Below are 25181 nucleotides of genomic sequence, written 5' to 3' on the forward strand. Positions count from 1 at the left end.
TGTCTGAGAGACTCTGTTGAGGAGAGGAAGTGATTCAAAACTGCAATCCTAGACTCCGCAGCCTGCCTAGGCACTGCTTTCTCGCCCCTGGCTCGGTTCGGGCGCTTAGGTCAGTAGGTCCAGCGGGCTCAGTTCAAGCAACCAATCGCCGCGGGACCACGGGGCGGAGTCACCGGGCCCCGCCCACTCCCAGCCCTTCCTACCCAACCTCTCCTCAGGTCCGGCCTCGCTCGCACCTGCGTGTCCCCCGCCTCCCCCCCGCCCCTCGCCCGGGCGCCGGGGCTGGTGCAATCCCGCCCGCCACTCCAGGAGCGGGAGGGGGGGCGGCGGTAAGGGGAGGGGGGTTGGCCTCGCCTCTCGCGAGATCGTCTCCTAGGGGCTGCCGCTCCGGGCCTCTGAGTGGCGGCGCTTGCGCAGCCGCCATGTTCGGTTGCTATGCTGTGGCCTGGGAGACGGGGTGTGCTTAAGGGAGGAGGAGGAGGAGGAGACGGAGGAGGAGGAAGAGGAGGAGAAGGAGGCGGGGGCAGCGAGCACCTCTTGCACTCTCACATACAAACGCTGCCTAGGATTCGGCGCCCCCTCACGCCGCGCCGCGCGCTTTTCCGCTCCTCGCGGGCCGCCCCCCCCCCACATTGTTCTCGCCGGACCCCTGGGTCCCCCTGACGCCGCCTTCGGGGCCTGAGCCCGGGAGAGGGGGAAAGATCGGACTCGGAGCCGAAGGGTCGGGGGTTTGGGGCCAGGCCCCTCCGCCCCCCTCCTGCTAATCCCCACAAGTCCCGGGGTGCCCCACCCCCACGGCACTTTTCGCGGGTGTGTGTGTGTGTGTGTGTGTGTGTGTGCGCGCGAGTGTGAGTGTGTGTGTGGATTATCTCATCCCGGTAGGGAGGTGGGAGCGCGCGCGCCTCCCTCGCGTCTGTCTCCCGGCGGCGCCGCGCCGGCCCGCGCGCCCCGCAGTATGAGGTGGTGCTGGCGGCTCGGGGCCGTGGCGCGGCCGCTGCGGCGGCGGCTGCTGAGTTGCTGCTGAAGGGAGCCCCCGGGAGCGGCGCGGCGCGGCGGACGCGCTTCGCCCCGGCGCGCCCGGGCCTCGAGGCTTCGCCTTCTCCAGCCGGGAGGACGCGGCTGTGATACGAAGGTGAGTCTCTCCCCCTCCACCCCCGCCGGCCTCTCTCTTCTCGGCCCTCGCACGCCCCGACGCGAGGCTTCTTACCTGAGGCGTGTATGCGTGTGTGTGCGTGTGGCTCCGGGGCGGCGAGCCCGGTCTGAGCTGCCTGGAAGGCAGGGGGTGCGGGATGGGGGGTCAGAGATTGATTTCCGAAGAACGGGGGTGGGAAAAGGATGCTTCTCCCCCCCGCCCCCCTGCACACACACCCACTCCGCCGCCTCCCTTTTCTGCCCCGGGACCAAAGCTCGCAGCGCTCCCAGGACTAGCTAGTTGGGAATCTGTGATAACGGGGGCGGTCGAGGCGATAGGCGCGGAGATGGGATCTTCCGCGGAACCTGCGTTCCAGGTAAGGTTTTTCCCGTGGCTGGTGGAATTTTTTTTCCCTCTCCCTTCTTCACTGGCTCTTGGGAGAGCTTCCTGCGGGCATCACGGCGCGACTTGTCCCTACCGTAAAGTTTTGTCCAAAAAGCCTCTGAGAATTCTATTGGGGTTTCGTACTCGCATTTAGGCATCTGTAGTTGAGGGAAGAGGGGAGAAAAAAAAGTTGAGGTGTCGCTAAATCGACACAGCGATGCTTTGCTCCCTGGGTTTGCTTGCCACGGGACGGTTTATACTCGCACGTTGACGCGGATAGATGTTTCTGTGGAACTTGGAAGGGGAGACCTCGAGTGACACTGCTGTTTCTGCACCACGACCAAAGACCGTCTGTAGGGGTTTCAAGCGCTTGTTTGAGGAGAGCTTGCGCATCTGCAAAAACACCAACTGCTTTTCGTCGGAGATTGGAGTAGTGTCTAGATCTATGCGACCCGATCTGGCGCCCGTTTGAAACAGTACCGTTTAAATAAAGCATGTTTATGGAGAAGAATAGTATAACAAAAAGTCATTGCATCCTACTTGTTAACGATGGCATGAGTAAAAAGATTGAAACAGTAAACGCCAGGGCATTTTAAAACCCAGTTTTTTTTTTTTTGAACGTTTAAGTGCCAGGGAAAAACTCTTTTTTTATCATCAAAAAGGAGTGCCTTAAAATAAATTATTATTCAAAGCCCCCAGATGTGCTTAATGGAGTAAAACTAGTTCTATCCGTTTTGAAGTTGACGAATGCAAAAATAAAACCTATGGGTTATTTAAAATAAAAAAAACTTTTGTAAACAAAAGTTAAGAACTTACTAGTTTGCAGTGAATTAATTTTGTAGGCCCCACCATTTTTTGTCAGTAAATTTATGCTCCAGTTGCCACAAAAGCTATTTTATGCCTTCATTTTTGTTTTAATAGCACACTTTGCTACTGTTTTGCATTGAATCATGTGCATGGTTCCATAATCAAGTAGTTCATGAGAAACGTGGTCATTTTTATACTCGGTAATATTTTTGTGATTTAGCGGGTCTGCCTTAAACATTTTGCAAGAGTATTTGAAAATAAAAGGCACCATCATTATTTTGTCATTAAAAAAATATATTCCTTGAGTAGATTAAAGCTTTTGAGTTAGAAAAATCCCAGGTATCTCAAAAATAGATGTGAACGATTCTTGCTTTTAGCCTTTTTCTAAACCTGCTTAGCTTCTAAGCTCTTGAGTATTTGAATTGTTTCAAGTTTTGCTCTTATGTTCTTATTGTATGTCTTAAAAAATATCCCTAATAACTTTGTTACTTTACATTTGTGACACCCAATTTCTAATTTAGGCCAGGCATAAAACCAGCATTGATTGAACACACTTGCTAAAAATACTTTCTGGGTCAGATGTACTTAGAATGTAGCCTCAGGAAAATTCATTTGAACTGTTCTACTGTGACCACTGTACACTATTATTATTGAAGGACTTTAAAAAAAAATCAGTTTCTCACAAATTAGATTTCATCCATTCTTCCATAGAAGCTTAACTTTCTCTGTACTAAGTATAACATGTGGGACAATAAAATACTTTTCATGTATGTATTTATTTTACTTGAGACTTTCTAGACTATTACTGAAGTCTAATTTGTATTTTGAGAATATTTTAGTTTTGTCTATCAAACATGAGTTGTAAATTGGCAGTGTAATGTGCAGTATTATTTAGTATTTATTTATGACTTAAATCGCGAAGGAGGAATTGATTCAGTAATTTGCTTTTGGGTTAGTTTTCTTTAAGGAAGTAAGAAACTCTCTGATAATGTAAAGGAGACGGTGACTGGATTTGAGAGAACTCCCCCCACCCCCTCTTTCAGAGAGTTGTTAATAGTTTTAAACAAGGAAGCTGAAAAATCTGTAGGCATATTGTTTAGTCATTGTTTAAAGATGAATGTTTCAAGTTCAGCTTTAATTCTTTGTATTGGTAGGAATGTAAAATTGGTGGCCTTGTTACTAATTAATGTGGTGTAATACGCATTGTGGCTCCTAAGTAAAATTTGGTATTCGCACATATTCACTGATTATAAGCTGAGTTAAATTTTGTTGTGTTTTAAAAAAATTTGTTATTGTCTATATATGTTAAATTTGTAAATTTACTAGATAAAGCTGTAAGACTTGAAGATTTGTTTAGTGTTCTGGAAATCCTTTTTATTGTTTGCCAGGAAAGTATGCTGTAGGAGGAAGGTGTTATTCTTTCTTTTAATATTCCAATCAATAGTACAGATGGTGAGGAGTATAATGCAAAAGTACTATAAAATCTTTATTGGCATGGAAATGCAGTATCCAAGAACTGATTTTTCCCCTCCAGTGGTATGGTTATAAGTAAAATAGAATAGGAAGCAAAGAAAGGAACATTTATTACATTCTTTTCAATTTCATTAGCAGCAACTTCCTAACCCCCCCTCCCCCATTCATTTTTTTCTTTCACTTTTTCTGAGTAAAAGACTGAAAGAGAGATGCAAATATTTGAAGAAATTGGTAGGAACAAAATGAAAACTAGGTCCTGTGGACTATCTTTGGAGGGGAGACATTAATTTAGGGGAGTTACTGTGTTTCTCATCTTTTAAAAAGAGGCTTTTAGAATAGTAGAAAGAAGAAAGCATCCAGAAGGGAAGTGTTTATTGTCTGTTATGTGCCAAACGTGTAAAAGGGCTTTTCATGTTATCCCAGATAATTATCAAGTGCACTTTGTACAATAGGTATTATTAATCCCCAGCTCTCTGCATCCCTACCACCATGGGAGCAAAGAGAAATTAAATAACTTGTCAAAGATCACACTGCCAGTAATTAGTATTCAAACTTGATCTATCTGGCTCAAAGTTATTCTTTGTATCATGCTGACCAATTAAACTTTGTGCAGTGGTGGAAATACTCTTTTTTTACCCGATCAGATATTTAGCCTTTGACCAGGTAAGATACCAAACACTGGAAAGTAACTATCAATTCTGAGGAATTGAATTTACAGTTGTGTTTTATTTTAACCAGTTTAGATTTAAATAACCAGATACATTGATTAGTTACAATATTGGACAGCACTGCAAAATTGGAGTTGTAGTATTGAATCTCCACTAATTTATGTATTACATCAAACAAATTATTACAGTTTTTGAGCCACAGTTTATGTTGTAAAGATGAAGAGGTCACTAAATAATTTTTTCCAAAATGTCTTTTTCATTACATTTTTATGATTTTTATTAGAATTATGGTAACATTTAATATTCCAAAGCATTATATTTTTCAAATATAATGCTTTTGTGATATTCAGCACTTATATAAGAACTTATATATGTTCAGTCTCACTTTTTGCAGAGTATGCATAAGTAAAAAGTAATGTCTATTCCTTGTCTCCAATTATTTGACAAAAGCACTGGGTATCCAAAAGCAATACTTTAGCTTGAAAAAAGTTTTGAGCTTTTAAAGATTGTATTTTAGCATGCCATCTTCCCATTTAAGAATACATTCAGTTCCCTGTTGCATATCAAGTTAATTCCAAAGTTATCTGCATGACCTTGAAGGCTTTTTATCAACTAATGCTATCTTTTATTTCTAAGAGGAAAACATTCTTGTGTTTTCCTTACCCTTGTTTCTTCTATTTAAAACATTTCTGTCTTCAGTCCAGTTCCTTCCTCAGTAAGTCTTCTTCCAAAATCCACCTTTAAGAAAAACCCAGAATTTTCAGGTTTTGAATCCTGGTACTAATTTGTTTGGGTTATTGCATTATTGCCTAGATATAATTAGTTGAGTGTATCTTTTTTTATATGGTACTATTCTCTGACTTTAATGAAAAAAATTTAAAAAGTTAGTGGTGCCCTATGTATTTAGTAATTCCTCAGTAGTTCTAATTTTTTTTTTTTTTTTTTTTTTGCTTTTTTGGGTCACACCTGGCGATGCACAGGGGTTACTCCTGAGCACGGCCAGGGGACCATATGGGATGCTGGGATTCGAACCCGGGTCGGCCGCGTGCAAGGCAAACGCCCTACCCGCTGTGCTATCGCTCCAGCCCCAGTAGTTCTAATTTTTAAAGTTGCTAATTTGACCAGTCCTCCTAACACATTTTCCCTGGCCATGGATATTAGTCTTCTACTATATATTTGTTTATATACCACAAATGAGTGCAGTCATTCTGTCTCTGCCTCTTCTTCTGACTCATTTGACTCAGCATGATACTCTTTTTTTTTTTTCTTTTTGGGTCACACCCGGCAATGCACAGGGGTTACTCCTGGCTCTGCACTCAGGAATTACCCCTGGTGGTGCTCAGGGGACCATATGGGATGCTGGGAATCGAACCCGGGTCGGCCGCATGCAAGGCAAACACCCTACCCGCTGTGCTATTGCTCCAGCCCCCTCAGCATGATACTCTTTATGTCCATCCATTTATAGGGAAATGTCATGACTTCATTTTTCCTGACATTTGCATAGTATTCCATTGTGTAGATATGCCATAGTTTCATTATCATTTGTCTGCTCTTGGGCGCTCAGATTGTTTTCCAAATTCTGGCCATGGTGAATAGTGCTGCAATGAACATAGGAGTGCAGATGGTGTGTCTGCTGTGTTTTGGGGCCCCCAGGATAATTCCCAGAAGTGGTATTGCTGGATCAAATGGGAGCTCAATTTCTAGTTTTTTGAGAAACGTCCTTATTGTTTTCAAAAAAGGCTGAACCCTTCGGCATTCCCAACAGTTGAAGGAGAGTCCTTTTCACCCAATATCCACATCAACACTGGTTGCTTTTGTTCTTTAGGATGTGTGCCAGTCTCTGTGATGTAAGATGATATCTCATTATTGTTTTGATTGTGCATCTCCCTGATTATTAGTGATGAAGAGCATTTTTTTCATGTGCCTTTTGGCCATTCGAATTTCTTTGAGAAAGTTTCTGTTCATTTCATTGCCCCATGTTTTTTTCTTGTAAGAGTTCAGCCAGTGCCTTATATATCTTTGATATTAGCCCCTTATCAGAAAGTTGCTAATTTGAAAAAAAGTGAAAACTGTAACAAAATTTACTTCTTTTCGGGGCGGGGGGACATGCCCATTGCATGCCCTTTGGTACTTAGGGCTTCCTTCTGACTCTCTGCTTAGAGATCACTCTTGGTGATGCTTGGGGGGCCTTCTGGGATCCTGGGGATTGAACCCTGGTTGGCACTGTTCAAAGCCCTCCCTACTGTATTATATCTTAGGCCCAGAGTCACTTTTAATCACCAGCTATTTATATATATATATATTTTTTTTTCTTCTTTTTTAAGGCAGTCCTTACTTTATATTTGTATGGTAGAGATGCAATTTTAACATGTCGGAACTACATAATAGAGGTAGGGGCTGGAGCAATAGCACAGCAGGTAAGGCGTTTGCCTTACAAGCGGCCAACCTGGGTTCAATTCCCAGCATCCCATATGGTTCCCTGAGCACCGCCAGGAGTAATTTCTGAATGCAGAGCCAGGAGTAAGCCCTGAGCATCACAGGGTGTGACCCAAAAAGGCAAAAAAAAAAAAAAAAAAAGTAGAGGTAGTGCAATGTAAGTGCAATGTCCTTAAAATCTGACATATCTTGGAGTGAGATAAATCAAATTGGAATCTGATCTAATCTGATCTGGAATCTGATTTCAAAAAATGAACAGATTACTTCAGAATCTACTTTGTGAGATTAGGATAACAAGAATTTGACCTTGAATTGCGAGGACTAGGAGAATATAATATAAAAATCTAGCACTATATTTTAATTAGAGATGTTCAGTATATGGTAGCTGATACTCTTTTCTCATTCAACTGTAGTCATGAGCGTAATTTAAGCCTAGGGTATTTACCAAGGTTGATTTTGTTATTTACTTTCGGTAAACATTTTGGTTGTTACTCAAGTTTTTACTGTTATAGTCTGCAATATTTTGTGCTTGTGGCTTTTGTTTTCTCAGTCTAATATGCGAGCATTGGAATAATGGTTTTGTGGTATGAATATTTCTATGCCAAATTACTTTCTTAAAGAATTGTGGGAATTCTTATTTTGGAAAAATGTTAATATGGTTATAAAATTGTACATTGTTTTAATATATCTTGAAATTTTTATTCATTGAGCAGTGATGTATTTGAATGCTAATTAGCAAACATACGAATGTCACTTATTGGGACCAGTGGTATATGTTAAATAAAAACTCATTTTTATGTTTGAGCTCAAATTCTAGGATGGTAGCACATGTCAACAATTATAATTCAGAGTGACATGAAATTAGATATGGGGAAAATGAGAAGTGCCATTTGAGCTGTGTCTTGGAAGATGAGTTGGATTTGATCTGAGTCGAAAGAACAGTGTGTACAAAATGTCAGAAGTATGAAAGGGTGCTCAGTCTGTATGGAGAAATGCAATTTATCTTGTGTCTGTTTCTTTTGGGATAGGTGTTGGTGTCTGAATTTCAGTGTTTGAATCTGTGTTCCTGCACATGTATGTGGCTGTTAAGAGATGAACTCTTGTTGAAGGTGGTTCCTATCTGGATTATGAGTGGGATCATATTAAAACTTTTAGATCAGGGGCAGGAACAGTGATAGTGTCATAGGTAGGGCATTTACTGTGCGTGTGGCTAACCTGGGTTTGATTGTGGTCACCCCATATTGTCCCCCAAACACCATCAAGGTTAATGCTTGAGTACAGAACCAGAAGTAATCCCTGAGCACAGCCTTTTATGGTCCCCCAGACAAAACAAAACAAACGAAAAACCCCAAAACTTTTAGAAAAGAGTTTTCAACTGATGTGCCGTGAATGATTGCCATTATTTAAGCAGTATATTGGTCAGTTAAAGGGACTTCGGCATATTGGAATCTACCGGATGGTGTTTTACATTGAGTAGTCTTGTTGACTTATCCTTGTGTGCTAAAACTGGTGCCAAATTGGGAAAAGGATTGGGAAAAGCACTGTTTATATATTTGTATTTTGTTGCTGAATAGTGAACTCAGGACCTCAGTCATGGGAGGATGTATGTGTCTGTGAACTATCACCCCCTGTGCAGAAAAGCACTATTTTAAAGGTTTTAAATATTAGAAAGTTTATGAACTCCCTCCCCCATCCAGACATTTTCAATGTCTAAACAGTAAAACCACTGTATCACTGTAGCACTGTCACTAGTACCACTGTATCACTGTAGCACTGTCATCCAGTTGTTCTGATTTACTTGAGGGGGCACCAGTAATGTCTCAATTACACTCAGCCCTGAGATTTTAGCAGCCTCTCCTTACTCATCTTTCCCAACGATCGGAGGCTCTTTCAGGGTCAGGGGAATAAGACCTAGCATTAGTATTTTTGGCATATCGAATACACCATGGGTAGCTTGCCAGGCTCTGCTGTGGGGTGGGATACTCTTGGTAGCTTCCAAGTTCTCTGAGAGGGAGAACACAGCTATAAGATGTCTAGGAGCTTGGTTTTTATAGTCTCTGGATATTGGCCGTTGATGGGATTACACGGCACTGGGGGCAGTTTCTGGGTGTGGACTGCCTACCTACTGGAAAATGGGGGATCTGGGTGGAAGAGGCCTAGTCCTGATTTGAGCAGCCTTGGAGATCTTGGCCCTGGGTCCCGCACACCTGGGTTCCTCTGCCAGCTCCCCCATCCATGAGGCTCATCCGAACGTGTGGAGAATGGCCCTGAGCATGGCCATGGCTGGGTTCTGGAGGTCCTCAACTGTCGAGGCTCTGCTCAGGGCGGGGAGGGAAATGTAACCCGTCCCCTCTGAGGGGCCCCAGTGAAGACAGCCAGGTTCGGGGGCAAGAGACTGCATCGGTCTCTTCCAGAAGCTTGCTTTTATAGTTTCTGATGTTGGCTGTTGATGGGATTACACGACGCTGGGGGTGGGGGAGGCAGTTTCAAAACTTATATCCAATTTTATATAAGTTTCAAAACTTATGTCAAATTTTTCTCCCTTATTTAAAAACTTATAATTTAAATGTAAAATTTGATTTTTCCAAGAAGCTAATAGTACAAGAGCACAAGAAAGATATTTCACATTCATGCCAAAACAATACGGTAGTAACTACAGGAAAACAAAAATAGAATTGAAAAAGAGAACTCCTTTACTTACTAGTCACAGAGTAACCCCTGTGCAATGCTGGGTGTGACCCAAAAAGAAAAAAAAAGTGAATTAGTTATAGTAGAATTGAGAGTCCAGTTTGATATAAGGGAAAGAGGAAAAGATTTTCAATAATGATAAGATTTCTTTGTGCAAGTGGGAAAGAAAATCAAATAATTTGTGTTGTGCATCTACAGTGAACCAGTCATTTTGCAAGGCACCAAGATTGTTATGAGTTCTCATTAATTTTTTAAAATTATTTATTTTGTTGCCCACCCATTGGTGTCCTGGGACTACTTCTAGCTCAGTGCTCAGTGAAGTTGTATGTGTTATTGGGGATTGAATCTCAGTTCAGTGCATACAAAGTATATTCTGTTATCCATTGTGCTATCTTTCTAGTCGTAAAATTAGTTCTGAAATAATTTCAGACCTACAGAAACTGTACAAGAACAGCTCAAACAGCTCCCAAGTTCCCTTCAATTCTTTTTCTTGTTTTTTAAAAACTATTCTTGCAACTTGAAATTTTTTATTGTGTTTTTCTAGAGAAGGTTTTTTTTTTATTTAATTTTTTTTTTGCTTTTTGGGTCATAACCGGCGATGCACAGGGGTTACTCCTGGCTCTGCACTAAGGAATTACTCCTCGCGGTGCTCAGGGGACCATATGGGATGCTGGGAATTGAACCCGGGTTGGCCGCGTGCAAAGCAAATGCCCTACCCACTATGCTGTTGCTCCAGCCCCTAGAGTAGTTTTATTTTTGATTTTGGGACCATACCCACTGGTACTCAGGACTTACTCCTAGCTCTGCGCTCAAGAATCTCTCATAGTGGGGCTTAGGGCTGCCATATAGGATGCCAGGAATTGGACCTGGTCAGACCTACGCAAGTCAAATACCTGCTGTACTCTCTGGCCCCTAGAATAGTTTTAGATTGTTAGCAAAAATTGAGAGCAGTGCAGTAATTTCCCATAAGCTCTTTGCTTTACACTTGAATTTCAACCAGTTATTAACATTATACTGTACAGATGTGTGTACAGTATAATTTGTATAACATATATACGTTGTGTGTGTGTGTGTGTATGTGTGTATGTATTGCACAGGATAAGTCTGGAACATCTTGTTATGCTTGACTCACTGTTGTGGACTTAATCAGACCTTCACTGTGCAATAGTCTCAAAAGAACCTTGATGTTGTCTTTTCTGCTGTATTCTCATATTTCAGTGAATTACCCAATTCATCTCATTTTTGGTCTCATTTTAATCCTATATTCAGTCATTTCAGAGAAATAGACCACTTCTAATCTCTTTTCTGAACCATCTGAGAGCATGTTGCAGACATGATTCCCATCACTTCTAAATATAATCTAGTGTGGATTCACAAAAATAGGGACAGTCTCTTACATAAGCACCAAATCAGGAAATCAATATTGATGCAACACTGCCTTCAAGTCCCCAGATGCCTGTCAAATTTTCCAATTATTTAAACTGTTTCTTTTCATTTTGGTTTTAGAACCAATTCAGCATCACACATGCACTTAATTGCATTTTGTTTTTAATCTCCTTAAGTTTGGAACATTCTCAGTTTTTCTCAGTCTTTTAGTCACATTACCCCTACCCCCCCCCCAGCCTCCCAATGCTGGGGATCTAATGCAGAATATTATATTGCATGGCAAGTACTCTGTCTCTGAGTTACACCTCCAGTCCCTGATCTTTTATGACCTAGACTCCCCACCACCGTCCCCGTTTCCAAGATAAGAGTCCCTTAACTTGGTCCACACATTGGTGGCTTGTGCTCATGTGTAGACTACATTTTTCTTAGGAAAACCAGACAAAGAATATTGTCCTACCACTGGAGATGTTTAACCTTAAACATTTTGTTCTTGGTTGTCGGATTTCTTTACTGTAAAGTTATTTTTCTTTTAAGTTTAATAACTTTTTCTTGGGATTATCCCCAAGTTGTGCCCATGTTCTGTTCTTCCTACTCTGACCAGCTTCTGGGTGCACTGATGCCTTCTCCCTGAACTATTGTTACATAGGTTACCACTTGCATTTATTAGTTGACTTCCTATTGAAAACAGATTTTTTCCTTCCTTATACATTTATTCATTTGCTAATTTACATCTGTATTACTCATGAATTTCTGTTTAGTGTTTCATAATCTTTTCATTTGACATTTTATTTTGATGCTCAAATTTCCCCAGATTTGGCTAGTGTGAGCCTCTTCATGATCATCCTTGCAATTTTTGGACTCATCCTGACCTTTTGAGTATTTTGTTAATTTTTGACACAAGATGTCCAGACTTTGTATTTTTGCTCTCTGAGCTCTGGATTCATGAATTTATTGAAAGAATTTTGATTTCTTTTAGTGGAGGTGGTATTTAGAACAAAGATTTGAAGCTTGGTTTATTTATTTTGCAGGGCTGTCAGTTATCACTTCTAGGACAGAACTGGGAAATATACATATGTATACATCTGAGATTCTAACATCTGAGATTCTATGTGTGACTGTGTACATGTGTTTTAAAAGTCACACTGATAATATCAGATTTCATTCTTCCTTTCTGTACTTGTAAATCGCTTTTTCAGCAGAGAAATTAACTTCTATTGTCTTTAGTATATTTACAAATTTGTTTAATTCCCTGTGTATAATGATCTCTCACTTTAGCCCTCTGTCCCTTGCCTGTCACTTCTGAGATCCATGGCATGGAGTCCTTCGGGAATGCTTTCAAGTCCATGCTAGAAAGGGAAAGAACTCCTTCTTTAATTGCCCCTGTATTTAATACAAGTAGAAATGTGTTGAAAGGTATTATCCCGAGTTTTAAAGAACAAAGCTGCAAATCAGAAAGATGTGTGACTGACTAGGCATATTACCATGTAAATAGCAAAGTAATATTTTGAATTCAAATTTAATGATAAAGCCTCTCTCTTTGCTCCTTTTTCCACTTAGTACATAACTGTGAACTACCTGAAAGTAGTTTGAAATTAAAAGTGGGAGGATTTAGGGTTGTATAGGGGATAGTTGAAGCAATGAAAGAGGGTCGCTGATAGAACACCCAGATACTATTTTTTTCTTTTTTAAAACATTTTTTTTTATTTTTATTTTTTTTTTTTTTTGCTTTTTGGGTCACACCTGGCGATGCACAGGGGTTACTCCTGGCTCTGCACTCAGGAATCACCCCTGGCCATGCTCAGGGGACCATATGGGATGCTGGGATTTGAACCCGGGTCGGCCGCGTGCAAGGCAAACGCCCTACCCGCTGTGCTATCTCTCCAGCCCCTCTTTTTTAAAACATTTTTAAAAAATATTTTATTGAATCACCATGAGATACAGTTACAAAGCTTTCATGTTTGAGATTCAGCCATACTATGATCGAACACCCATCTTCCAACACAGTTTCCACCACTAACATCCCCTGGTACCCCCCCCCCCAATCCCAGTCCTTACCATTCCTCTATGGCATATAACTTTCCCAGTACTCCTCTCTCTACTTTTGGGTATTATGTTTTTCCCGAATTTTCCCACCACCACTCAAGCCTGCCTGCCAGGGACAGATTTAGATAATTTATTTTCTATTGCTCATTTTGTATATCTTGAGAGGTTGCACAGTACAATTAGACTACTGGAGATTCTTTTTTTGGTGGGGAGGTGGCAAAAAGCGGCTGTGTGCTTCTGGGATCCTAGGATGTAGATGATTGGGTTTCAGAGACATCTCTGTAGGGCACTAATCTATTTTGGGATTCAGTTGGGAGTGTCTGGACTCTGGCTGTTGGTGCGCCAAGGTGGCATGCAGTGGAAGTCTGTGGGAGTGACAGCTATGCCACAGAGCAGGCGGACAGCCGGCGTGGGACCACCCGGCGCCTCTACCGCCATGTGACCTGGAGATTTAGTCCTGGTACCCTCATACCTGGGCCTTGCTTGTGGAAGCTCTTGGACGCCAGGGTTCCATCTGGAGTAGAGGGGGAGACAGCACCTGCTCCATTTGGGGTGCCCTGGTGAAGTTACCAATCTACTATTTTTTAAGTCAACTGTTTTCCAATCATGACCCCCTTCTTACCTTGTTTTTGACTTCTCTGTCTTAAAGTTGTCTCTCTATTCTGCTGTGGTCCTCATTTAATAGTTTTCACCAATGGCTTCCCTGGGCTGTCCTGGGGATCTTTGGCTCCTAGTTGAGAAACATTGCTTTAAATATCTTTAGAAGTGAAGAAATGGGTGAAGATTGATGATCTTATAAGAAGTCTTACATGTGTGGGAAAAATGGAAGATGCTATAAGGAGTTTCTGAGAGAAAGGTTTTTTTTTTGTTTTTGTTTTTGTTTTTTTTTGCTTTTTGGGTCACACCTGGTGATGCACAGGGGTTATTTCTGGCTCTGTACTCAGGAATTGCCCCTGGTGGTGCTCAGGGGACCATATGGGATGCTGGGAGTCCAACCCAGGTTGGTCTCGTGCAAGGCAAACACCCTACTCGCCATGCTATTGCTTCAGCCTCGAGAAAGTATTTTGAATTAGACTACTGGAGATTTTTTTTTTGGTGTGGAGGTGGCATACCTGGCAGTGCTCAAAGATCACTGCTTGAGGGACTCAGGGACTATTTGGCGTGCTTGGGATCAAGCCTGGGTCAGCTGCCTGCAAGGTAAGCATCCTACCTCCTGTACTATTTTTCCAGCTTCCGAGATTTTTTTCAAGTTATAGTCAGATATTAATTAAAAATTTTGATTTTGCCAACTTAGCAGTTCTCACTGACATTGGGAATAAAAACGTTTATAGGCTTACAATCTTTTGCCTTAGCTTTTTTGTCATAGCTGTCTTTTTAGGTACTTGTTTTGCCTTCTTTGCTTCCTTGGTGATACTGATAGTTTACTTCAGCTATTCTAATTTCATGGTTTTTAAAATTTCTCTTGGCCATTGTATCTGCAAGAGGTGCACTTGTGAAACGATTCTCTCTGTGGTCAAGACTTTCTGAAGCTACATGATACCTTTTCTTCTGTTTTTTTTTTATTTTTTAATTTTTTAAAATTTTCTTGTTCCTGTTAGTGCTTTTTTTTTTTTTCTTCTCTGTTGAGGGAAGTGCAGTTTATTTGCCAAGAAAGAAATGACAACTTGCATTTCGCAGTGAGAAACTTCAGAACCTTCCTATTCTGGCATAGAGGTTTTCCATTTCATGGGCTGGTCTGATACTTGCTGGAATTGCACACCTTATCCTATATGGTGCCCTGAAGGAGGAAAGATTGTATGAAACTATTGGTAATTTCTTGATAAACTTAGCTAGTTGTATTTCATGTATCTTCAGACAAGCCACTTGTATGGTTCTGCTAGTTTATTTCTCTCTCCTCCCCAGTGCAGTTTATCTCTCCCTTACTGCACAAATAAATCATAGTCACAGTTTTGGTCGTAGTCCCAGTCATCATAGTTTCATCACCCTAGTTCCATGTCATAGTCCTTGTCTTCATTATATCTTCTTCCTGTCTCATCTTAGTCCCATAGTCCCTTCTTTCCTCTTATAGCATAGTTACATAGAAATCATGAAGGGTTGGGGTACGCATAGGTGGGGTTGAACATTGTCATAACAAAAAACAGAGGTAAAGCCACTCTGTCAGGCGAAGTTCTAGGAGATTAACTCAAGGACAAAATCTCACCTGAGGGTTTATAGTCTAGGTTACTATGAGATCCACTAAAGGGTGAGATTCCATCTAGGGTATATTGCTTTCTCCTTTCCTTAGCTAGTAATCCATTTAAACAATCATAGTGATTTTACTTCCTATAATATTTCTAGTCATTTTGTATGAGTACAATAAAAGATATATTAAACTTAAAGGTTGGCTCTTGCAGGGGACATCTCACTATATACATCCCAGGCTACAGTTCTCAGGCCAGATTAGTCTTTCCAAATCCAAGCAGGGTCTTTATTTAGTTACTTCTTTTTGGGTAATGACAGTTTGTCCATGACTGTGCTCTTAACTTATTATACTTTTGATACTTAGCTTGTCTCCTTTCGATGCCAGGGTAGTTTACAGTTTGCCCTGGGTCCATCCAGTCCCTTTGTTGGGACTGCTTTTGGAGTGAAGGGAGCTAAGGGCAACTGAGGCTTAAGTCAAGTAAATATGGATGCCCAGGAGTGAATATTATTTTGGAGTCAATTAACTCCCATGTTACAAAGCATAGTGTGAACTGTCTTCCTGTTCAAAAAGTACATTGCTAAACCATGCAAGTGACATAAAGGAAAGAGAAAAGCAATATAATATTATTAGTGCTTGGTGGAATTGGGTGTACCTCGGGGGCACTGTTGTGGGAGTAGCTCAATAAACCTAAGTTACCTGCAGGGGGAGCAAGGATAATCTAGGGAAAAGCAAGGACAATCCAGTGTTATCCAATGTCACATATACTTCAGGCTTAAAATAATGTCAAAAGGTGGGGGCTGGGGCTGGAGCCATTGGTGGTGTGAAATGTTCACTGGTGAAACGAAGGGTGTTGGAACATTATATGACTGAAATCCATGAACAGCTTTGCAACTCTGTACCTTGCTGTGATTCAATTAAAAAATAAATAAAAAGTTTAAAAGTACAGAGGTCATTTCTTAAGGATCAAGAGATAACATCTGGAAGAACTGCTAAACATATATGTGCATAATGAGGGGCAAACAAAATATTTAGAACATTTGCTCATAGACTTGGAAGAAGACATTGACAGCAACACAGTAAGGGTTGGAGACTTTTAACACCAATGTATCACAACTCAGTAAACCAGCTAGACTAAAACTTGTTATATACATATATAAGTATGTATATATGCATGTGTATACACACACACACACACACACAGCTTTGTGTCTCTCAAAGGACAAATACACAGTCTTTCCTAATGCACATGGGACATTCTCCAAGATAATCCTGGGCCACAGAGCATATTCTGGACAGTAAAACATATGTTCATGAAGCAAAAGAATAGAAATAGTAACAACTATCTTCTCAAACCACGATGCACTGAAAATAGAAGTTAATCACAGAAATGAAATAGCTCAAACATTTAGAAATTAAACTACTCACTAATGAACAGCCAGTGAGTCACAGAGGAAATCAGAGAAGAAATCAAGATTCCTTGGAAAAGAGAACAAGGATATGAGTTACCAGAGCTTATGGGACACAGCAAAAGCAGTGTTAAAAGTTCATAGCTATACAAGCATTCATTAGGAAGGAAGAAATAGTCCACATAATAGCCTAACCACACAGTTTAAGAAATTGGAAAAGGGTCAACAGAGGGAGTCCACAGCAGGTCAGGGGAAAGAAAAAATAAAACTTAGAGCAGAAATAAATATGAATTGCCCCCCCCCCAAAAAAAACAACACAAAAAAACCCAAAAACCTAATCCTCGTAGGTAGAGAAACCAAGAGCTGGTTCTTTGAAAAAAGTAAGAAGATTGCAATGAGAGAGAGAGAGAGAGATATTGCTAAATCAGATTAGAAAGGGGTGGTGTCATAACATACCACAGTAATTCAAAGGCTCACCGGGGGCTACTGTGAAAATCTGTCTTGAAACAACCAAAAAAGAGAACCTAGTGAAACAAGAGAACCTTGAAGAAGTTAACAGATTCTTAAGCTATGGACTATAAACTGTGGAGTATAATCTCCCATGGCCAAATCAAAAAGATATGGAACACCTGAACAGATTACTATTGACAAAATATAAATGATAATCAAAAGTCTCAAAATAGTGCACAGGTGCAGGTGTGAGTTCTTTGACATCTTAAGGAGAGTATCATGCTAAGTGAAATGAGTCAGAAAGAGAGGGACAGACATAGAAGGACTGCACTCATTGGTGGAGTATAGAATAATATCACATGAGGCTGACACCCAAGGACAATAGATACCAGGGCTGGGGGGGAGATGGCAGATGGAATAGAGAAGGGATCTCTAAGAAAATGATGGCTAGAGGAATCAGTTGGGATGGGAGATGCGTGCCGAAAGTAGATAATGTACCAAACAGTCTGTGTTGAAAACCATAATGCCCAAAAGTAGAGAGAGAGTATGGGCAATATTGTCTGCCATGGAGGCAGGGGGATGGTGGGAAAGGGGGGAGTATATCGGGGATATTGGTGGTGGGAAATGTGCACTGGTGGAGGGATAGGTGTTTGATCATTGTGTGATTGAACCCAAACATGAGAGCTTGTAACTATCTCACAGTGATTCAATTAAAAATAGCAACACTAAAGGAGACACACACACACACACACACAGACACACACACAAAGCTACTTCCAGTCAGCTCTTTCAAGAAATTGAAGAAACGGAAAGAATTCCAGTTTCTCTGAGGCAAACCGTTACCCTGATACCAAAAGCAGATAGGGACAGCACAAAAAAGGAAAATTATAGACGAATATCCCTGACGAATACAGATGCAAAGATACTAAACAAAATACTTGCAAATCGAATTCAACAGCTCATCAGAAAGATCCTACATGAAATGAGATTCATCTTAGGGATGCAAAGTTGGTTTAACACACAATAGTCAATCAGTATAATGCACCATATGAACACAAGGAAAAATAAGAATCATATGATCAGTAGATGCACAGAAAGTGTTTGACAAGATCCAGTACCCATCATGATTAAAACTCTATGATTAAAGCTCTCAATAAGATGAGAGTTGAAGGAATTCTCCTTGACATAATCAAAGCTGTCTACCTCAAGTCCAGAGTTATCATACTTAGAGGTGAAAAACTGAAAACCTTCCAGGATCAGGCATGAGACAAGGTTACTGATTTTCATCACTTATAGTCAGTATACTATTGTAAGTACTTGCCATAGCAATTAGGCAACAAAAAGATACTAAGGTAATTCAGATAGGTAAAGACGTCAAGCTTTCACTGTTTGTTGATGACATGATACTAAGAAAACACTAAAGACCACAAACAATTGCCTAGAAACAGTAGACTTGTATAGTAAATGGCAGGCTACCAATATGCAAAAGTTAGGACTTTTTATATGCGAATAAATGAAATAGAAGAGAGAAATTAAAAAGTAAAATTCTGGGGCTGGAGCGATCGATAGCACAGCGGGTAGGGTGTTTTGCCTTGCACGCGGTTGACCCGGGTTCGATTCCCAGCATCCCATATGGTTCCCTGAGCACCGCCAGGAGTAATTTTACTGAGTGCAGAGCCAGGAGTAACCCCTGTGCATTGCCAGGTGTGACCCAAAAAGCAAAAAAAAAAAAAAAAAAAGTAAAATTCTATTCACAATTGTGCCTGAAAAAATCAGATACCCAGGAATCAGTTTAACAAAAGAGGTGGAAGACCTATACAAAGTAAACTACAAAATACTACTAAAAGAGGACAGGAGGAATGGGAACACATCTGCTAATAGATTGAGAGGATTAATATCGTAAATATGACAATCCTCTCTAAAGCATTATATAGATTTAGTGTAGTCCCAATAAGATAACCATGACATTTTTCGGAGAATAGATTAGATAGTACTGGAATTCATATGGAACAATAACAAACAGTAATACCATCATCAACCCCCAAATAGCCAAAGCAATCCTTGGGAAAAAAAGTAGTAATTAAAACAATTCGATACTAGAACTATTGGAATTAGGACAACTTTTCAGATCAGCGGAATAGAATTAAATTCAGAAACACATCTTCATATATATGGACAATTAATCTATAAATGACCTCACCCACCCTCCCCCAAAAAAGGAAAAAATAAATGGAGCAAGGAAAACCTTTTCAACAAGTGGTGCTGGGAAGACTGGTCAGTTACACTCACATTAACTCAGATCTCTCTTTTTTTTTTTTTTCAATTTAGGTTTTATAAAGTTCAGATCTCTTTCTAAAGTGCACTAAAGTAAAGTCAAAATGGATTAAAGACCTCAACATAAGACCTGATTTCATGAGATACATAGTGGAAAATGTAGGCTGAACACTCAGTAACATTGAAGCTAGAGGCATTTTTAGGGGTTGGAGCAATAGCACAGCGGGTAGGGCATTTGCCTTGCACGCGGCCAACCCGGGTTCGATTCCCAGCATCCCATATGGTCCCCTGAGCACCGCCAGGGGTAATTCCTGAGTGCAAAGCCAGGAGTAGCCCCTGTGCATTGCCAAGTGTGACCCAAAAAAACGCAAAAAAAAAAGAGAGGCATTTTTAAAGAAGCAACACCATTGGTCAAGCAAGTGGAAGCAAAGATATACAAATGGGACTACATTAAAATAAGCTTCTGCACCTCAAAGGAAATGATGACCAGAATACAATGATCATCATTCATTTGATAGGGGGGTTTATATTTAAGGTAATAAAGTCCTAGTAGAACTGTAAAAGAAAAAAACAACCAACCTCATCAAAATTTGAGGAGAAGAGGTAAAAAGAAACTGCCTCAAAGAAGTCCAGATGGCCAAAGGCACATGAAGAATTTCTGTGCATCACTAAGTCATCAGGGAGATGCAAAACAAAACAATGAGATATCAAAAAGAACAAGAGCACACACCCATACTCTATAACTGCTACGACGTAAACTCATCCATGAGCTCAACTGTACAGATTGACCACTAAATCTCCAAGATGTAAGCCACGCTGCTAAAATTCATGGATACACTCATCTTCACTGAAACTTGTGGGGCGCTCTCCGGAGGCGGGGGTGTTGAGACCTTGCCCTGCTGAAGCCCCAGCACCTGCACCCACATTCCAGTTTCCCCCTTGCCAAGGGCTCAGTTCCACTGCTTCCCAACTAATCTGCAGAAACCAAATTGACGAAAATTCCAGGTACGCTGGTTTTCAGACTGAGAACTCTGGGGTCTTGGAGTGGGGGCAGGCAGCCTCCTCCCCCACTTCTCCCCATACTTTTGGAAACCCCAGCGGCCACACTCATATCCCACAGCTGCTCCCAGGTGAACTCAACTACCCAGTTCTGCAGTTTCTGGAGTATACAGCTATGCATGACAAGTATTGACACTTCCAAATTCCACAGCCCATCCCAGGGGGAGCACACCAAATTAAATGGGAAAGTAACATAGATGTCAACTAAACCCAATAAACAAAACAAAACAAAAACACAGTTCAGCAAGCAACAAACAGTTCATTGAACACTCAGACAAGAACTTAAAGACCTCACAGTGATGAAATATAATTTTCACAAATTCTCTTTTTTTTTAATAGTTCCCTTAACCAATTAATTGTAACAGGCAATTGGAAATAAATTATTTTGTGCCTGCTAAGGGAGCAAACATGGAGGTGATTGGGAAAATGAGGACAATGATGGAGAGAAATCACTCTTGTGGTGGGATTGATGTTGGATTATAGAATGCCTTTAACAATTGTATTATGAACAACTTTGTTTCTTTTTTTTTTTTTTCTTTTTGGGTCACACTCGGCAATGCACAGGGGTTACTCCTGGCTCGTGCACTCAGGAATTTCTCCTGGCGGTGCTTGGGGGACCATATGGGTTGCTGGGAATCGAACCCGGGTTGGCCGCGTGCAAGGCTGTGCTATCGCTCCAGCCCCACAACTTTGTAAACTATGATGTTTAAATAAAGTTAAAAAAATGGTGGGGACAGCAACAACCAGTGTTTGCATAGTGCCAGGGATAAGAAGGGACCCTCATCCACTTCTGGGAATGTCGACATCATGTCGACATCTAGCCTTTTGGGAAGATACTATGAACTTCCTCAAAAAATTAGGAATTTGAGCCTAGATAGTACAGCAGGTAGGGGTTTTGGCCTTACAGCCCACCTGACTTCGATCTCTTGAACCCCGTGTGGTTCCCTAAACCTGCCAGGAATGAATCTTGAGTGCAGAACCCTGAGTAAGCCCTGAGCACCACGCGCGCGTGTGTGTTTGTGTGTGTGTGTGTGTGTGCGCGCGCGCGCGTGCTATGAGACTAATGGATCTTTTAAAACTTTTACTGAGCAGTTTATCTTTTTCCTTGAGTAATTAATTTACTTCTCTTCCTTATGAACTAGTGCTCCCATGAGTCATTTTGAATTAACCACCTTTTTTTTTTTTTGTCTAGATAAGTCTTTCAGATTTTGTGGGGAAATGAAAGACTACCTTATTTCAGTAGCTTAGGTAGAAAATGATAGAAAAGATGAAACTAATATTTTTTTGGACTGGATGTTTCAGTGTGCCCTCTCATTTAATTTCCTCAGTAACCCTTAGCCAACATAATGCTACTCCCTTTTTCTAAATGAAGAACTTGAGACTTAAAAAGACTGTGATTTCCAGACTTGTACAACTTGAAAATGACAGATTCAGGTTTTGAAAGTAGGTTAGAATCTGTATCTTTTTTGACACTGCTCTATTTTTCTCCTTCCTTCCTTCCTTCCTTCCTTCCTTCCTTCCTTCCTTCCTTCCTTCCTTCCTTCCTTCCTTCCTTCCTCCCTCCCTCCCTCCCTCCCTCCCTCCCTCCCTCCCTCCCTCCCTCCTTTGTCACTCTCCATTTTTGTTGCTGGAACCTCTGTACTATTTGCTATAAGCCTTTCATCAAGAACCACAGAATTTGACTTGTCCATATTGCATTTTTCCTGGTTGCTGGGATACCACCTATATACCTAACCTCTGCAACTAAAATTCTGCTTGTCTTAATCACTAAGTATTGCCTACTACTGTCAGTTCTGGATACCATTTTCCAACACTTGTCTAGATCAGGACTTTAATATTTTTTTCCTGCCTATACTCCTTTTCACCTGAGTGCTGCCAGAGACTTCTAGCTTTCTTTAATTACATGGTTGGTTTTGAATTAGTTTTTTTGCATTGGTTATTGAGAATCATTCTATTATTATAAAACTTTTTGTCATTTCCATGTTCAGTTAGGTGATCCTACATGAAGTCACAACCCATAATTTTAGAAATTTTGGTCTGGATTGTATTTCATTATCATCTTTTGTTTTGGGGCCGCAGTAGCAATGCTTAGGGCTTACTCCTGGTTCTGTGTTTAGGGATCACTCCTGGCAGACTTGGGGTACAATATGGGGTATCAGGGATCAGACCTGGACTGGCTGTGTGCAAGGTAAACACCCTACTCACTGTACTATTGCCTGGCCCCTCATCATTATTATTGTCTTTTCTTTTTTCATTTTTTCTGTTATAGCCCTGTTATTATTGACCTTTAGTTTGACATTGTAAAACTTGGTCAGAATTTCTGGAATTCTGGGGAAATAATTTTTAAAATTCTTCATGTTAATTATAATAAATATTAAAAGCTTACAATGTTTCAAACTTTCACATGAGTCTCTTTAGAGTGCATTCTGACGTTCTTTTCCCTTTTTATTCCCTTTTTAAATAACAGAAATTTTCAAATGGGGCAAGAGAATCATGGAAAGAACTAGCTAGTTACTAATGTTTCTGGTGCTTAGGTAATGAGCTAGAGAGAGGAAAAAGACAGTAGTTCTTTGACCAAAATTAATGTTTTTTTTTTCAATATTTCATTTCATGAACTTACTTAAAGTATATTTCCTCAACTAGGCTGTGAAATCATTGTGGGAAGGGGTCTCTATATAATGCAAAGTATGTAATACAAAATTTATGCTTCTTTGTATCTCTGGCATCTACTACTATCTCAGAAGTAATCACTTGTTTACATGAACAAACAGGTGTATTGAAGGCATTGGATTAGGGAACTTTTTTTGTGGGCCTTAGTGTGGTCCCTGTCTTCCCTGCCAGTACTTTGCTTTTGTTCTCAGGTGGTGGATAGGGGCTACTTCCTGAGAGGTACTAAAATTAGATACCTGGACCTCCTGCATGCAAACATGCACTCCAGCCTATTGAGCTACCTCTCTGGCCCACAGTTCGTACTTTAATTTTCTTTTTTAATAAAGCTGTTCACAATTTATTACACTCAGTATTCCAACACCAATTCTACTACGGTTAGTACTTTAAGTGATAGAAAGCCCAGGGGTTAATCGGCTTGCCTTACACATGGCGGACTGACTGGTTCAGTTCCTGGCATGGTATATGGTCCTGGACACCACCAGGAGTAATCCCTAAGCACACTTGAATGTGGTCTTTCTCCTCCCCATGAAAAGTGCTGTAATGTATAACTAGAAAAGAATAATTATAAAATACTAAAATAGCATGAAAAAGGAAAACCTTGGGTAAATAAATTTGATTCAGGAAATGATTCAGATTTGATTGCTCTATAATAATTTGTAATTTTTGGTGTAATTTACAGTAAATGTTAATTTTTTTGACATTGTAATTCATCATTTTTAGCATGTCAGTAATAGTTGAATAGAAAATTTACAAAGAACCTATAGAAAATGCTGCCTGTACATCAACAATCAGGTGCAGATCCAGAACTGTATATTCATGTCTTGTGATTACATGAGATTTTGTTGTAGGAAGTCTTAAATAAATCATCGTGAGATAACTACTATCAATATAAAGAAATCATTCTTGTAGCAAATCTTTTGCTACTGTTCACCTTCAGGAATGACCCCTGAGTGCAGAGCCCAAAGTAAACCCTGAGCAAGCCCAGAGCTTGGTGTGGCTCTCCAAACCAGAAAAACAACAACAAAACAAAACCGTTGGCCACGTTTGATTTTTATTTTTCCCTGTGCTACTTATATTTCTCATAGTTTTAATATCTTTGTCCTGTGAGCATCTAACCCCTTTGACTTTTTAAAAAATTTATTTATTTTTAATTAGTGAATCACCGTGAGGGTACAGTTACAGATTTATACACTTTTGTGCTCATGCTTCCCTCATACAAAGTTCGGGAACCCATCCCTTCACCAGTGCCCATTCTCCACCACCAGTAAACCCAGCATCCCTCCCACCCTCCCCAATCCCATCTCCCCCCACCCCACCCTGCCACTGTGGCAGGGCATTCCCTTCTGTTCTCTCTCTCTAATTAGCTGTTGTTAACCCCTTTGATTTTTGTATTGCCAACTTCAGTTTAGAAGGGCTGAGGGTAGTTTTATTGAATACAATGTTACAGTATCAAGCTAAGCTGTTTATATTCTGCATTTTACTTTGATTACATTCAAGTTATTGGATAATAAGGATATAGTGAAGTACATGGTGCATTGAGAACATCCTACATATGATAAGTGTAAAGGATCCTCACTATCCATAAAAGTACTTTTTGAAGGGGAAAAAAAAGTGTCATAGAAGCAGGCTGTGGGGTGGGGACTGAGGGAGAGGGAGACTGGGGATATTGGTGGGGAAATGTATACTGGTGAAGGGATGGGTATTAGAACACTATATGACTGAAATTGAATCATGAACAACTTTGTATCACCAGATGATTCAAATAAGAAAAGGTTTTTTAAGTAAGTTGTTTATTGCTTGATAATTTTGAGTGACCAGGGTTTTATTTATAAAGCTTTTTCTGTGTGGAATTTTTCTTTTCCTTTCTTATTTTTTAGTGGTGCTTTGGTTGAACCTAGCACTTCACATAAACAAGGCAACTGCTCTGTCACTGTGCTGTACCCCTTGCCCTTTTTGGGGGGCAAGGTATCCCTAGTGGTGCTAGAGGCCACCAAGGTTATTCTCAGTGGTGCCATGTGAAGCTATGCAATGCTGGGGATTGAATCTGGTTCCTCTTTGCCTCCCAAAAATAGTTCTTGAACTGGCTTCTGACCCCCAAACCAGAATTTGAAAAGAATATTTTT

The 25181-nt window shown here is 40.7% G+C and overlaps 1 protein-coding gene across 3 annotated transcripts in view; it reads left to right on the top strand.

Moving 5' to 3' along the window:
• The first annotated feature begins 252 nt into the window (after window positions 1-252).
• Window positions 253-25181, top strand: part of PTPN4 (protein tyrosine phosphatase non-receptor type 4) — a 175667-nt gene continuing 150738 nt past the window's right edge. The window contains exon 1 of one of the 3 annotated variants that reach the window (XM_055119989.1): window positions 253-1132. The gene's annotated coding sequence lies outside the window, so the exon portion shown is untranslated. The remainder of the gene's footprint in view (window positions 1133-25181) is intronic. The other 2 variants (XM_055119988.1, XM_004608155.2) reach the window with 2 other exon arrangements.

This window comes from Sorex araneus, chromosome X, assembly GCF_027595985.1.
Source record: "Sorex araneus isolate mSorAra2 chromosome X, mSorAra2.pri, whole genome shotgun sequence".
NCBI lineage: Eukaryota > Metazoa > Chordata > Mammalia > Eulipotyphla > Soricidae > Sorex > Sorex araneus.